The sequence below is a fragment of the Antechinus flavipes genome, chromosome 3 (genome assembly GCF_016432865.1).
Source record: "Antechinus flavipes isolate AdamAnt ecotype Samford, QLD, Australia chromosome 3, AdamAnt_v2, whole genome shotgun sequence".
NCBI lineage: Eukaryota > Metazoa > Chordata > Mammalia > Dasyuromorphia > Dasyuridae > Antechinus > Antechinus flavipes.
The window spans coordinates 220,316,554-220,334,169 of NC_067400.1; positions in this window are offsets into that span (position 1 = coordinate 220,316,554).

Below are 17,616 nucleotides of genomic sequence, written 5' to 3' on the forward strand. Positions count from 1 at the left end.
CAAAACATGATTCCATATTGGTCCATGTTATTAAAAAAACAGGAAAAAGCATGATCAGAATCTAAAAAGTGAAAAATATTATATTTTGATCTGCATTCAGAGTTCATCACTTCTATGCATCCCCATCTAGAGGTGCAGAATATTTTTTTTCCTCATGAATCCAGCATTTTGTTGGCTCACTGTATTATTGATAATAGTTAAATCATTCACAGTTGGTCATTGTATAATGCTATTTTTGCACATACTCTTTTACTGATTCTATTTACTTCACATCATGCAAATTCATTTAAGTTTTCCCAGGTTTTTTTTTTTTTTTTTTCTGAAATCACCATTATGCCACAACATCACATGTTACAACTTGTTCAGCCATTCCGCCACTGATGGTCATCCTTTCAGTGTCTGGTACTTAGACACCACAGGAAGATCTGCTGTAAATATGTTTGTAAGTAAAAGGTTGTTTTATTTTTAAGAATCTATTTGGAATACATAAGTATCCAAAGTAATGATACTGCTACAAGGAAAGAATATACTCAGTTTTATAGCCTTTTTGCCATAGTTCCAAATTGCTTTCAAAAATGATTGTATCAATTCACAATTGTACCAGTGATGATTGGGTGGTCAAGGTTTTCTACAGTCTAATATTCGTTATTTTCTTTTTCTGTAATACAAGCCAATCTGATAGGTATGAAATGGCTTTTCAAAGGACTTTGATCCCTTCCTCTGAAAGCTACCTATGCATATCCTTTAAGCCTTTCTCAATTAGAGAATGATTTGTGTTTTTATAAATCTGGATCAGTTCCCTATATCTTTGACAAAATTAATTTATCCAACTCCAGAGAACCATGTTATATTTTTTTCACAATTATAATTATTATTTCCTTCTGTCTCCAACCCATTTATCCTTCTCTTTTCTTCTCTTCTGAACCCTGACCTTTTTCAAACTTAATTTGCTTTTGATCCACGCTTCCCACAATGAACCATTTAATAAGCAGATTCATTTGCCCCCCAACTACTTTCTCTAGGATGAAATATATATTTTATGTTCACTTTTATCTATTTGTTCCTGTTTTGTCAATTCTGATAAGATTAAGTGCAAGCATTACCCACCACCACCTGTATTTATTTTCACTGGAAAAAGTCTTTTGCTCCTCTTTTGCAGTGATAACTTACCTCATTCTACTTTTTCCTTCCCCCTTCTCACAATGCATTCCTCCTTCTGACTCATTAATTTTATCTTGTGTTTAAGACGTCTTTCTACCATAGTAAACACACCCAAGCCCCTTATCTATTTATAATTATTATTATTCTATTTAAATTCTTATGCCTGGAATGTTTCATCATTGAGAATCTCTTCAGTCCCAGTTCAAATATTACACACTACATGGAGCATTCCATGATTGTTCAATTACTATTGCTTTTTTCCTCTGTGATCATTTTATATTTACTATTTTTCTTGTTATATCTCCCTTCAAGGAGAGTAACTTTCTCCAAACAGGAAATGTTTTATTTTTGTAAACCCATCTTCATATGCCTAATAAGCAATTAACACTTTTGCCATTGGGTATTGATTAAATAGGTCTTTCTGATATAACTTTATTTTGATCTTTCAAAATCATTAAGGGCACTATTGTTTATAAGCTTACACTTAAGATTCAAATTTGCACAACTGTTCAAACATAAATGTAATATTCTAATTTGGTTCAGATTTAATTTTATTTGGATATTTTGGTATTTAAAATAAATTACTAGTGAACAAAATTATAGAGTTTCTTAACTAATTGATAATTTTATTCATGACCAACTCTAATTAATTGATGTTTCTGAATTATTTTAGAACCACATTATCTGCAGTAGCTTTTCCCTTAATAATTGTTAATATATCCTTCTAATTCAAAAATAAATATTCATTTAACATATATTTTGTTGATGTTCACATCATTGCACTTATCTCTCTTTTTTCCTCCTTTACTGAATGTGGCTGCATATTTATAATTATAAAATTTCCTTCAATATCTAAGTTTGACCTTGCTATTCTATGTAAGCCTTCTTATAAAAGAAAAAAAAATGCAACTTACACATTTACATAAAATGTATTCTTATGACCACAATATAGAATACAATTATTAAACAATATAAAGTAAGTTGCAAAATGAATATTTTTATCAGTTAGAAACTAAATATTTCTCTGAAAACAATTTATTTGAAAGGTAAGGGCAATCTTCATCCACAAAACAAAATTAAGAATTGAGTCAATTATTCAAAAAATTAAACCAAAAAAAAAAAAAAAAACACAGATGAGGGAAAGGGAGATGTATTTTTGCTTAAATTAATTGTCCCCAGATATTGACTTTTTAAAAAGTAGTTACTCATTGGAATGAAAAAATATGGAGCAACTGTTTATGCTTAATGCTATATAATTTGCAAAATACCACTGTCCTTGCTGTGTAAAAGTTTTTAATCTGAGAAAGGAAATACTAAAGAGAACAGCAAAAATTACATTTCTAAATTATATACTTTATTTCTATATTTGATAATGTTCATATTCACATAAATATGTGATCAACATTTACGTTTCAAATACCTCACTGCTATTAAAGTCTTATGATGTTCAGAACAATCTGCTAATGATGGAGAAAAGCAGCATTTGTATAATACATTCTCCTTGACATCATGATTCTTAGAGGCAACTAGACAGAGCAGTGAATAAAATTCATTTCAAGTCAGGAATATCTGAATCAAATTCAAATCTCATATACTCATTAGATACATAACCTTGGGCAAGTCATAAATTCTGAGTTTCCTCTTTTATAAAATGGGAATAATAATAATATTACCGATACCCCAGAATTGTTATAAGATTAAAATAAAATAATATATGCAAAGTGCTTTTCAAACCTTAAATAAAATGCTACTTTGAATATAGAAGCAGTTTAGGACACACAGCATAAAAATGGAAAAAAAAAATCATGAATTCTCAGCTCATTACAGGAAAAGGGGAAGAAAAGCTTTAAGAACCATTTTTCTAATGAAACATCTCATGGGATAAGGTAGGAAAAACATTTCCAGTAGCTGGTGATGCTTGGAAGTTGGCCTAGAAGGACGAGAAAGATTTTAAAACTTCAGTTTTAGTGAAATAGAATGGATTGAAGAAAAGGACAAAAAGGAAATGAGATATCCAAATTCTCTAGTAAAGTGTTAGAAGTAAAATATAAAAATATTTATTTTATGTGTATTGATTTATTAAATAATTTATTAATTAAGAATCATTTATTGTACATGTTATGTGTGGAGTACTGCCTGAAGTTTCAACCCAGCTACATAGTTTGGATACAATCTAGTATCTTCTTCCATGCACTGTCAAAAAAAAAAAAGAATAGAAACAGATATACAATCTTACAATGTTTGTGTAATGTAGCAAGTTTTCTCAATGGATGTATGCTTTTTCATCAGGTTTGACACGTATTTCAAATTTTACCTTGGAAGAGAAAAATCCATATTTTAAAGTAATTTTATTTAATACAAATTTGACTTAGCTAGTATGCAATTATAATATTTACAAAACTGCAACAACTGATTTAGCATCAGTCTCAAAATTCATCAGGCCTTGAACTTACAAAGTCAAACAAATTATCTACTTCCATTCAAGAGAAGTTATGAATGAGATATTCTACAAATTCTCCAATAGCACCTCCAACTTGAGTATTCAATTTGCAATGATTCATCATCACAAATAATACTGTTATAGAAAAAACAAGGCAGTTTCAGAAAATAAAACAAAGCAAAACAAAATCTAATTTGGTGTCATTAGTTTCTCTAAAGCAATTGACTGTATGGATCATAAGAAAATGTGGCAAATCCTTAAAGAGGCAGTAGGGCAATATTATCTTGCTTGTCTCCTGAGGAAACTGCATATGGGCCAAGAAGCAACAGTTAGAACTGCAACAGTTAGAACTGGATGTGGAATAATTGATCAGTTTAATATGGGGAAAGGAGTATACACACATGCATGCATACATATACTTACACATCCCATATATGTATATGTGTATACACACACACACACACACAAAGCTATAAAATGTCACCTTATTTATTTAACTTGTATGCTGCATATAAGCAGCAATGCCAGCAATGAGCAAAGCCAATCTTAGAAATCAAAAACCAGAATTAAAGTCTCTGGGAGAAATATTAACAAACAGAGAAACAACTTATACCATTCTGATGGCAAAAAAGGGAAGAATTAAGAACTATCTTGATGAGAATCAAAAAGGAGAATCTAAAAGCTTTCAAAAGTTAAAAGCATCACAAATGATCGCATCATTTCATGGTGAATAAAGTAGGAATGGAATCAGAATCAGATTTTATATTCTTGGAATAAAAAAAAAAATCACTGTAGATGGTGACTGTAGCCATGAAATTAAAAGATGTTTGTTCCTTGAAAGGAAAGCTATGTCAACACTGTACAATATATTAAAAAGTAGAGCATCATCTAGACAAAAAAGATTTGTGCAGTCAAAACCATATTTTTTGTTTGTTTGTTTTTCCCCCACAATAGTGATGTATGGCTGTCAGTGTTGCATTACAAGAAAAAAAATTGAGCACTGCAGACCTGATTACTTCCAAGTGTGGTGCCATAAAAGACTTTTGAGAGTCCTTTGGATAGCAAGGAGAACATATCAGTCAATATTTTTAAGAAATTAAGTCAGACTACCTACTGAATGGGCAAATACTAAAGTTGAATCTTAAAAAACATTGGCTACAAAATGAGAAGGACTTTTCATTGGAAAAGACCTTAATGTTGGGAAAGATTCAAGACAAAAGGAAAAGATTGCAGCTGACAATGCAATCAGCGAAATCTCAAACATGAGGTTGGATAGCCTTTAGAAAATAGTGTAGGACAGATAGGCCTGACTGGCATACTATGGTCTGTTGGGTTAAAATCTCTCTAATGTAATCAATCAATCAATATTTATTATGCATATACTATTTTAGTAGACATTATGCTAAACACTGGAGATACAGAAAGAGAAAAAAGATAGTATCTGCCTTGAAGGAATTTAAAAACAAACTCATTTTAAGAGACTTTTTTCACAACATAAAGGGATGGAAAGAAGCCTCCCTGTTGAAATGAAGGACTCTAATTTAATGTGTAATAATAATGTCTAATACCAAAGGTAATCAGAAATTGATCTTGAACCAGAAATCAGACATCTTGATTGCAAGTTCAGTGATTCTTGTGTAAAATGACATTTTAAACAATAACATGTCATTTCAAATAATTAGAAAGTTAGCAAATCCTAGTCAGCAGAAAGTAAAATTAGAGTCAGCATTATCTCATGCAAGTTCTAATTCAGATGCATGCTGGCTATATAAACCTAGGAAAGATAATTGACCTCACTTCCCACAAGCACATTTAAAATAAGAGATTGTATAAGATTAGCTTGTGTGAATTGGAAGAGAGAATTCCTACAGTGGGCAATGTAAATATTAATAGATTCACAATTCTTTGCTACTTCTGTTGTCCCTTATCGCAGATATTAATGTAGGCAGATTTTGAATTGTTTGAATTCAGTTAAATTTCAATACAAAATGTAATTTTTTTTCATTTTTAAAATTTACATTATTTTATTCCTCCATTTCTTTATAAATATATGCAATTTAAATGCACACAGCACTCACACACATATATAATTTCATTACATGTTTCTCAATTACACATAAAACATTTTTGTATTCATTTCTAAAAATTTTGAGTTCTAAATTATTTCCCTTGATCTTTCTGCCTCCTTTTTCGAAAAGGAATTTAGTATTAATTATACATGCAATCATGTTTTCCAATTATAAAAGCAATTTTCTATCAATTTTCCATGTGAAGTTATGAAAATATGTTCATAGTAGCCATCTTGCAAAAGAAAACACAAATATACACATATAAAGAAAAATGAAGAAAATTGTAAGACTTCTATATTCATTCAGAATTCATCAGTTTTCTATCTGGAAGTAGATTGCATTTTTTTTTCTTGTTGTTGTTCTTTTACCTTGGGTACTTTGAGATTGTCTTGCCTTGTTTTCTTTGCAGAGTAGCTAAGTTTTCCACAACTGATCACATTTAAAGTCTTTTTTTTTTTACTTTGCACAGTGTTCTCATGATTCTGCTCACCCTGCTTATGTGAATTTATGTGAATTTCTTAAATTTTCTTGTTCATTTTTTATAGAACAATAGTATTCTATCACAAGTATATAGCACAATTTATTTGGATATTCTGCAATGGGTAGGCAACCTTTGATTTTCAATTCTTGGTCCCCACAAAAAGAGTTTCTTTAAATATTTTTGTATATATTGGTCCTCTTACTTTTTATATGAACTCTGGGCTATAGATCTAAGAGTGTATTGCTAGGTCAAAAATTGAAGGAAATATTTTGAAGGCTCTTTTAGTGTAGTTCCAAAATGTTCTACAGAATAGTTAGATAAATTCACAATTCAACCAACATTACATCAGGGTTCCAATTATTTGACATTCTACCAGTATCTGTCATTTTCTTTTTCTCTTAGGCAATATTATGGATGTGAAGAGACATCTTAGAGTTATTTGAATTTACATTTTCCTGATCAGTAATGACTTAGATTATTTTCTCATGTGATTTCTAAATACTGCATATTGAAATGCATAACCACTTTTTGATTAGGGAATGGTTTATATTTATGTAAAAAAAAATATGTTGGTCCATGCCTAGTTTCTGCCAATATGCAGCCTAGTTTTCATAGTAATTTTTGAGAGACAATATGTTCTTAGCTCAAAAGTTTGAATCTTTGTGTTTATCAAATATTATATTACTAAGATCATTTATAATTGCATATTGTATACCTAGCATATTACACTGATGGACCATTCTGTCTTAATAATAAATTATTTTGATGATTATGGCTTTGATAATTAAAACTTTTTAAAATCTGGAACTTATAGGATACTTCCTTGACAATTGTTTTTATTGAAATAAAACAAGCAAAAATGATTGATAGCCAAGGAACTGTGAAAGATAGAAGGTTCCCTTAAAGATTTATTTATAAAAGTAAATCTGGGTCCTTCATGTGCTCTGAATTGCATCTATATGGCAAGGAAGAGAATCCCTCTTCTTTTAGAAAAAAAGAAGGGGGTGGGAGAAAAAAAATAACTTTAAATCAATGGCAAAAAATTAATTTCTGCAAGGTGACTTAACATCAGAAAGACTATCAACAAGCCACAGGCATTGTTTTCACTGGGAATATGACCAATCAATAAAAATAATCTAGAGATTTTTATCTCCTAGAATCTGAATAATCCAATCATTATACCTTGAAGTTATCCTTAATGAATCAAATGAGATTTGACAATTTTATTTTTTAACATAGTTTCAAACTCCCTCTTCATTCAGTATAGAACATAATTTTGAACATGCAACTTTTCAGTTAACATTTTGTATAGTAATGTCTAATTATACTTTTAAACTAGATTATTTTTACTCTTAATCATTTCCTGATTAAATTCAGAATTCAACTGAAAAAGCTTATTAAAATTACAAATCATTTTATTTTCTTCTGTTTTATTTGGTAGTCAGTTTTCAAAAATGAGACAGCACTTAAATTTAAATACCTATTTTGTTTCTTATTGTAAATACTAATTTATTTATTTTTATTGAAGCTTTTTTATTTACAAGGCATATGCATGGGTAATCATTCCAACATTGACTCTTGCATAAGTCTCAAATTTCCCCCTACTTCCTCCCACTCCTTCTCCTAACTGGCAGGTAGTCCAATACATGTTAAATATGTTAACATATATCTTAGATCCAATATGTGTATACATATTTATACAATTATCTTATTGCACAAGAAAAATCAGATCAAGAAGGAAGAAAAAGAGAAACAAAAGAAAACACAATGCAAGCAAATAACAACACAGAGAGTGAGAATGCTATATTGTCTTCCCCAGGGATCTCTCTCTAGGTGTAGATGGTTTTCTTGGTCACTGTACAGGTAGAAGTGGTTTGAATCATCTCACTGTTAAAGAGATCCACTTTCATCAGAATTGATTGTTGGTGAATACTTATTTGAATGATTCAAAAATTGACCCACTAGCACAATCTATACAGAATATATACAGAGACAGTGTGTGTCTACTGCATGTGGATATATCTATAGATGTATATTTACTAGGTAAGCATAATCTAAATAAAGATAAAGTAATATGTGGCATCCATTGTAGTAATCTTTAGAGTTCATAAGATTTCAATGATTAAATTTATAAGATAAGATTTATTTGGGGGAGGTAGGATAGGAATCTGAGGCTTGATTCAGCATAAAGATCTTTATGTAGTAAACCATATCATTGATTTAAGTCAGCATCTTCTTTGTAATTTATTGTTATTGAGGGTTGATTGTCACTTGCTGGTCAAGTGTTTGTCAAGGAATACTTGAAATAATGGTTTCCTGATTAAAGCTTTCTTCTATCTTGGACTTACTCTTTTTCTCTCCACTGTACCACTATCTAAAATTGAAAATGATACACTAATGTAATATTTAAGATTGATTAGTGTTATATAAAATTACCTTCTAAATTATTTTATTATACTATTGTATATTCCTCAACTATTGTATATGAAAATTTTGTGAACATTGAGGAAAATTCTAGTGAACTTAATATAAGCTCTCTGGATAAAGCAGTATCTGGCAAATATTAATGATAATGGATAAGAGAAAAAAAAACCTATTGTATAAAATTCCCATTGAATAGATGAATAAAAGAAAATCTTGAAGTATTCTTTAATTATCTCATAGTTCTTTTATGTCTATTCCATAGCCTGAGTAAAAAGTTCTTGATGTTTGCTGGTAGTTAGCATCACTTTAGAACCATTTTCTTTGTCTTCACTTACTTGTTTCTTTCAATGTTCCCAATTTCTTCCTCATTTTTTTTATTAGCATGTGTGTGTGTGTGTGTGTGTGTGTGTGTGTGTGTGTATTTACCTCTTTTGTTCATTCTTTTTATATATTCTTCAAGCATTGTCTACCACCTTTTCTAATTAGGCTGCCTTAATTTGCTTTGTAGATGACCATTCAATCTTCTCTTCTAGAAAAGGTACCTTTAAAAAGTTCAAAAACAAAAGTTTTTTCAAGGAACCAACCAATGACATTTTGATTTAGAAGAGAAAAAAAACATATACTTCCTTGGAATTTGTAAATTTATGTTCACATATAGATCCAGAGTATTTCAAAAATAAAGAAGAAAGGGGAATGACTCAATTATTTAGATAACAAATTTATTTTTTTCTTCAATTATCCATATATTTTTAAAGTATTATCTTATAAATTAATTTTTCAAGATCATTATTTGTTTTCCTCTTTGGTTTAGTTTAGCTTTTATTTCAAAAACTATTTAATCAACTAGCCCCTCATTTTTTATTTTCAATTAAAATTATGATATTCTCCTATTCCCTACTTCTATGCAGCAAGGGAAAAAGAAATTGGCCAATTGATTAGTAAAAGCTTTTAAATTATCTATCTTATTTTGTATAATTGCTAAAAAAAAAAAAGACAGATGCTATATGTAACTTACTAAAATTCTGTACTAATGTTAATATTGAATAATAATGAATTTCTAAATTAAGAGCTAAGGGCAACTAAACTACCTCTAACTTACATACTTAATTTCACCATGTAGCAGAATTATAAATTTTGGTTTTAGGATTCATCTGCAATTTTATATTCAACAAAAGGAAAATTCTGTTTTGCAGTTAACACAGAAAACAAAAAATTTAAAGCATTTTTCAAATATTTCTATTGCATTGTCATCACATGGCCTATGTCTACACAGTTTCAAAAGAAGAAATAAGGTGGGAGGGGAGGATAAGCAATTATACTCATTCATTTTTTTATAAGTTTAATTGTTATTTATTCATATTTTCTTTTTAATTTGACAAATTGGCTGAAAGCTGATTTAGTTTTATGATGGATCCATTTTTTAAAAATTTATCTAAGTTGGATACCATTGTAGATATGTACACAGATTCATTATTCATGTGGCCTTCTATTTCATCTTAAACCTTTGACAATTGACTTGCAACATTTACTGTTGTTCTAATTGAATCAATAGAGAGGAGATGAAAGCATAAGTCACCACAGGCAATAAAAACATGTCTAAAGGTATAAGTTAGGAAGTGTTCGATAGAAAGACTTTCATATGAAAAGACCAAGTAGTTAGTGAACTTTAAGACTGAGAAATAAGGATCTAAATTTTTCATTTTAAGTCTAAAGATTTCTTTTGTCTATTCCTTATGCTATAACCCAAAATAAAACTGGAAATACTAGTTAACTTACTGTAACAATAAGTCATTTATGTTCTTTTTATTTTTTTTTAATATTATACCTTTTTATTGACAAAACATATGCATGGGTGATTTTTCAGCAATGACCCTTGAAAAAACTTCTGTTCCAACTTTTCCCTTCCTTCCCTCCACTTTCTCCCCTAGATGTCAGATAGTCCCATACATGTTAAATATGTTAAAGTATATGTTAAATACAACATATTTATGCATATTGATATAGTTGTCTTGCTACACAAGAAAAATCAGATTTAGAAAGAAGGTAAAAATAACCTAGGAAGAAAAACAAAAATGCAAGCAAACAATAACAGAAAGGGTATAAATGCTATGTTAAGGTCCACACTCATTTCCCAATATGCTTTCACTGGGTGTAGCTGCTTGTGTTCATTACTGATCAATTGGAACTGATTTGGATCCCTTTGTAGAAAAACTTTTTAACTTGTTATAGTCAAAATTTTCAATTTTGTGATCAATAATGATCTCTAGTTTTAATTTGGTCACAAATTCCTTCCTCCTCCTGAGAGGTAAACTATCTTATGTTTTTTTTTAATTTATTTATAATCTCATTCTTTATGTCTAGGTCATGAACACATTTTGATCTTATTTTGGTATACGATATTAAGTGTAGGTCAATGCCTAGTTTCTGCCATACTAATTTCCAATTTTCCCAGCAGTTCTTATCAAATAGTGCATTTTTATCCCCAAAGTTGGGGGTCTTTGGATTTGTCAAACACTAGATTGCTATAGTTATTGACTATTTTGTCTTATGAACCTAACCTATTTCACTTTTTTGTGTATACAATTTTTTGTAGGTGTCATGTACTGCTGAGAAAAAGGTATATTCCTTCATGCCTCTATTCATGGTTTATATATTTAAATTTTCTAGCATCCCATTAACCTCCCTAGTTTCTTTCTTGTTTATTTTGTGGTTTGATTTATCTGATTCTGAGAGGGAAGGTTGAGGTGCCACACTAGAATAGTTTTGCTGTCCATTTCTTCCTGTAACTGGCTTAAAATCTTCTCTAGTAATTTGTCTGCTCTACCACTTGATGCATACATACTTGGTACAATTATTATTTCATTATTCACATTACTCTTTATCAAGATATAACTTTCCTTCTTATCTCTTTTAATAATATCTATTTTTATTTTTGCTTTATCTAAGATCATAAAAAGCTTTCCCTGTTTCTCGTCTTTCAGGTGAAGCATAATAAATTCTGTTCCAGCATTTTACCTTTGCTCTCTATGTGTCAAATGTGTTTCTTTTAAACAACATATTGTAGGATTCTGTTTTTAACACACCCTGCTATTTGTTTCCATTTTATGGGAGAGTTCATCCCATTCAGATTCATAGTTATGATTACCAGCTCTGTATTTTCCTTCCTCCTATTTTCTCCTCTGTATATACATTTGTTCTCTCTTGCCATCCTGTCCTTAGTAATATTTTATTTATTTTAACCACCCCACCCATTAACACCTCTGCTATTACCTCTCCCCATTTCTCATACCTTTTTCCCTAGTGTTTCTGCCTCCCCTTTTCTTCCGTTGTTCTTATTCTATTTCTTTACAAGATTAGAAAAAAATCTATATCAAAATATTCCATCTTAGATCCAAAATTGATGAGATCAAGGTTCAGACTATGGTCATCCTCCTTCTTTCTTTCCCATGCTTGAAATAGGTCTTATGTGCCTCTTCATATGATCTAATTTGTCCTATTATTTCTCCCCTTTCCTCTTCTTCCATTATAGTCAATTTGCATTACTTAATATTTTTTTCTTTGATATCATAACATCAGAATCCACATCCTCTGTCCAAATGATGTTCTGCTCTGTCAGCCCCAGTTATAGAGAGAAATTCTCAATAGTTACAGATATGACTTTCCCATCTAGGGATGTAAAGGGTTTAACCTTTAAATTATATGTATTTTCCCCTTTCTTACCTTTTTGAACTTCTCTTGATTCTAGCATTTGTAGATTAAAATTCTATTTAGATCTGCTTTTTCAACAGAAATGATTGAAAAATCTTTAATTCACTGAAGAGCCACCTCCTCCCCTGAAAGACTGAGGTCTTTTTAATTAATTGTTCTTGTTTGTAACCCCAGGATCTTTGCTTTCCAGAATATGGAATGCCAGACCCTCTTATCCTTTATTGCAGAAGATGCCAGATCTAGGATAATCCTTGATAAATGAATTGCTTTTGTTTAGCAGTTTGCAGTATGATTTTTGAGATTGTAATTCTGGAATTTTGCAAAAATGTTTATTGGGGTTTTCTTAGTAGGATCTCTTTACAGAGATGATCAATGGATTCTTTCAAAAAACTACTTCCCCTTTTGTTTTTAGAATATCAAGGCAATTTACTTTAATGATTTCTTGAAGAATGCTATCCAGGCTCTTTTTTTGGTCATAGCTTTCTGGTAAACCAATGGGTTTTTTTGTTTGTTTGTTTGTTTTGTCTCTTCTGGATCTATTTTCCAGATCAGCTGCTTTCCCAATGAGGTGTTTTGCATTTTCTTCCAATTTATCATTTAATTTGTTTGATTGATTTTTGATGTCTCATGGAATCATCAGCTTCCATTTGCCCCATTCTAGTTTTTAATGTGTCATTTTCTTCAATTAATTTTTGTATCTCTTTTTCCATTTGGCTAATTTTATTTTTGAAGGTCTTGTTTTCTTGAGAGGATTTTTTTTTTTGCATTTGGTCAATTGTATTTTTTAGGGAATTGCCTTCCTTTTCAATGCTCTTGACTCTCTCTTGCATATGTCCAATTTCTTTTCTCATTTTGTTTTCTGCTTCTCTTTTTTTTTCCTTTCAAAATCTTTTATGGGCACTTTGAAGAAGTCTCTTTGGGTTGGAGACCAAATCATATCATTCTTTGAGTTTTCCTCTGTGGACATTTTGTCTTCATTTGAGTTGGTGTTTTGGTCTTCACTGTCACAATAATTATTTTCTATGGCTAAGGTTCTTTTCTATTTCTTGTTTATTTGCTTTCCTTTCTTTTGGTATTCTGTAATTTTGACTTTTATTTTTCTTTTTCTTTTCTATTTTTTAGACTTTTTTAACTTTTAAGTAGAGCTCTACTACTGGGAGAAAGGGAATGTTGTCACAAACTTCCTGTGCATCTCTGAGACTTGGCTTGAGCACAAGAAGTCCTTGTTTTGGGTGTTTTGTTTGCACTAAGGAAAGTGGCTTTACTTGTTCTTCCTTTAAAATGCTGTTTTCCCAGAATTTTTCTTCTGAGTTGGTACTGGAGTTTGTCCCACTAGTCTGTTTTTCTGCTGAGCCAAGACTAAGGTTCTCAGTCGCTTCTCTCCTAGGTTTAAGATCCTCTCACTGTCTTTTAGATCTCTGAATACAGAAATGGTTATAAGTTCAGATATTTTATCTATTGACAAAAAGAATACCAAGAATAAAAGTTGAACAAAAGTGTATTTCTAGTTAGGGAACAGAAAAGCCTATGAAAATATGTAGAAATGCGGGGGGGGGGGGGAGGAAGTCAAAATTACAGAATAACCTAAGTTAGCATGAAAAAGAGCTTCATTCCTCAATCCTTGTGCCACCTTTTGCACATAGAAAGTTTAGAACAGAAATGACATTAATGAGAAAGAAAACTGAGAATGTAGTTTGAAACCATATTATAAATTTTCAAAGTTTAGTCCAAATTTTCCCAATTAGCAGGCATTTAAGGAATATTTTTAATGGAAATAAAGAATATTTTCCAAATTATAAAGCACTCACAGTTTCCCAAGCTCTGATACTCTTGTCTGTGTTCATCCAAAGGTACTTCATGAAATATGAAATAGAGCTCTCTAGAGCTCTTCATCTCAATCTTTCTTAGTGTGAACATTTGAAGAATCCATCCTTACTTTCACTCCACAATCAGACAATCTATCTGGTCACATGTCACTGATGCATTTTACACCCTTTCTGATATACATATCATTTGCATAATATAGCACTGCCTTCATCTACACACTTGAATCATTATATTTTCATTTGGATGATCTAATATTTTGATATTTATGATAGTACAATGTCCCATGATATAGTGTAAAAAATAGAACATGAATGGTAAAAGTGTAGGCTTCTGTAAAAGAAAAAAAATGGGATTATCAAAGATTCTGAAAAATTTCCAAATATTGTAATCCAGCACCAGCTTTGGGGCTTATTCATTTCTGAAATCAGCATACTTTACATACAGATTTTATTCAATGTAGTTTTTTAAAAAAATAAATTGATACAATATCCTATCAACATGATATCATAATAATACTTCTTAACTTTTTTTTTGCTTAAATAGGCATTAAACTCAGATAATAGATGTTTAATCAAAGTTTATGAGTAGAAAATCAAGATTCATTAAATATATCGAATTTAGTCCCTATCCTTTCCATTCTTCTCATTTGTTATGTAATGTTTTTCCACATTTCATTATGCATAGGGAAGATTATTCAGGTAAAAGATAAAGGTGTTATTTGTTAGAATTCTAAATATTACATTTACAACAATACATTTTGTTTTTCAATTTCTTGGGAAAAAAGCAATATCTATAAACATAGTTAATCAATGTAATGGTTTACATTGCCTACCAGGAACAGGTTACTTGCCAGGACCAACTAAGTCATTGTCTTTGTATAATTAAAAGACATGTTAGCAAGTTTATTGATATAAAATTGGACAGATACCTTTGTAATAATGAATGACTTGACTTTATTTTGTTATTCCTTTTGCCACAATGTGTAAAGATTTATGTATATGTGTGACTATCCTGTTCAACTCTCTTAGTGTGAGAAGGTAAAGTCTGATTTAGTGTATTTTGCAGTAAGTTTTTGTTTTTGATAAATTGATTCCTTGCAATGTTTTATTCTTATCAAAGATACTCTCTCTATCAAAACTCTCTCTAAGGCCAGCACTTACCACAGAGATGGAAATTTGAACAAAGAAAATGTTTAATCACTAAAGATTTCTTTATTTTCTCCTAAGAAATTTAAAGCTGATTGTAAATCTTCCTTATACATTGATACTATCAATCACTTGTAATTATTCTAACCTTACATGGTATGGAAAAAACAAAGAGCTATACCAATTATTTACATGAATTCCCCATGGCAAATTTGGAAGAGGAAACCAGTCATGAATCAAACAGAATGGGTAATGATCTGCACTGCAGATGTGGGTATTTCAAAATTAATGAGTTAACTTATCAATTTAGGATTTATATTTATCATCTTTATAGGTATGTGTGTATAGAGAGAGACAGAGAAAGAAAAACATGAGTATATCAAGCATATTTCTCTCTGATATTCTGATATTTATATACACGTGCACAAATATGCATGTATATTGTGTGTGTGTGTGTGTGTGTGTGTGTGTAGACACAGATGCACATATTTCAGTGATAAAGAATAGATAGAAATTAAGGCAAAGAATGGCCTCTTGTTATGGGTCAGAACTCTGAAACAAGGATTCTTACAAGGTGCTTCATAAATAGAATTGGTAAAGACAATGGTTGTCTAGTTTAGCATGGTGCTTAATAGTTCTTTAAGTTCAGTATGATTGATTTAATCTTGCAACAAATAAAGATTCCCTAGTAATAAAATAATCGGCTTACACTCAATATGATGAATGGATTTAATTGTAATAAAATATTTAAGATATCAGAGTCAGATCTAGGGGAGGACTTAAAGAGACTTGAAGGCTGGGACCCTCGTGGTGGCTGGCTTGTCCTTCTTTACTTCTCCACTGAGACCAAGGCCCATCTGAAGGTCCCCCAGAAAGCTAGCCAGGCCCCAGATGAAAGAGACAGAGGAGATAATAAAGATTTTGGATTTTATTCCTGACTATTCTTGTGGTGATTATTGAGCTGAAACCAAGGCCCATTTGGAAGACCTCCAGAGAAGTAATCAGAACATTACAGGCAAATGTGCATAACATAGACATACATACATATGTGTGTGTATATATATATATGATATATATGTGTGTATATAGTTATGTATATAATTTTAGAAATACAAATATAAGTCATTAAAACACTTTAATATGCATCATGAAGACACCATATATTTGTCACTTAAATTTTATAGCTTAAGGAACCCTAGAAAAATTGTTAGGCAGTCAAAAGTATTTCTTAAATATTTAATATGTAGAGGAAAATACTCAAATTAATGAAGGAAAGACAAAAAAAGATTATTAATCTTTATTTGCAAAGAATAGATGATAGCAACAGGCAGGTAGATTTATAGAAAACTAAATCGATATTTCTATGTCAAAAAGTAAAATGTCTTGCCTTCAAATAATCCCTCAGTGTCTTGGCAAGGGAATTTTCAAATATTTTATGTTTTTTAAAGTTATTTGAAATGGAATTCCTTATTATTGTTCTGTAAGAAATGACCAGCAGGATGAATACAGAGAGGACTGGCAACACTTACATGAACTGATGCTAAGTGAAATGAGCAGAAGGAGATCATTATATACCTCAACAACGATACTGTATGAGGATGTATTCTGATGGAAGTGGATTTCTTCGACAAAGAGATCTCAGTTTCAATTGATCAAGGATGGACAGAAGCAGCTACACCCAAAGAAAGCACACTGGGAAATGAATATAAACTGCTCGCATTTTTGTTTTTCTTCCCGGGTTATTTATACCTTCTGAATCCAATTCTCCCTGTGCAACAAGAGAACTGTTTGATTCTGCACACATATATTGTACCTAGGATATACTGTAACCTATTTAACATGTATACGACTGCTTGCCATCTGGGGGAGGGGGTTGAGGGAGGGAAGGGAAAAATCGGAACAGAAGAGAGTGCAAGGGATAATGTTGTAAAAAATTACCCTGGCATGGGTTCTGTCAATAAAAAGTTATTTAATTAAAAAAAAATGAAATGGAATTTTATCTTCTCTTGTTTCTATCTCTTCCTCTTAGGTTTTCTTGAAAATATATAGAATTTCTGATGATCAATATAGGGTTATTTTATATTCCACAAATTAAATTATTTACATTATAATTAATTTTAATTTAAAATTTGAATATACTTTATTAATTATATTATATATATATTAATTATATGTTCCATAAATTATATATTTAATAACTTTTTTTATCTTTGATTCTCAAGTTTTTATTCCTCAGTACATAGTAATTGGGGAGCTGGAGAAATAGTGCTATGTCCAAGTGAGAAAAATATATAATTCTTTCTATTACCATTCAGTATTCTCATGAGTTTTATTTTATTTAACTTTTCAAAAATTGTTTTC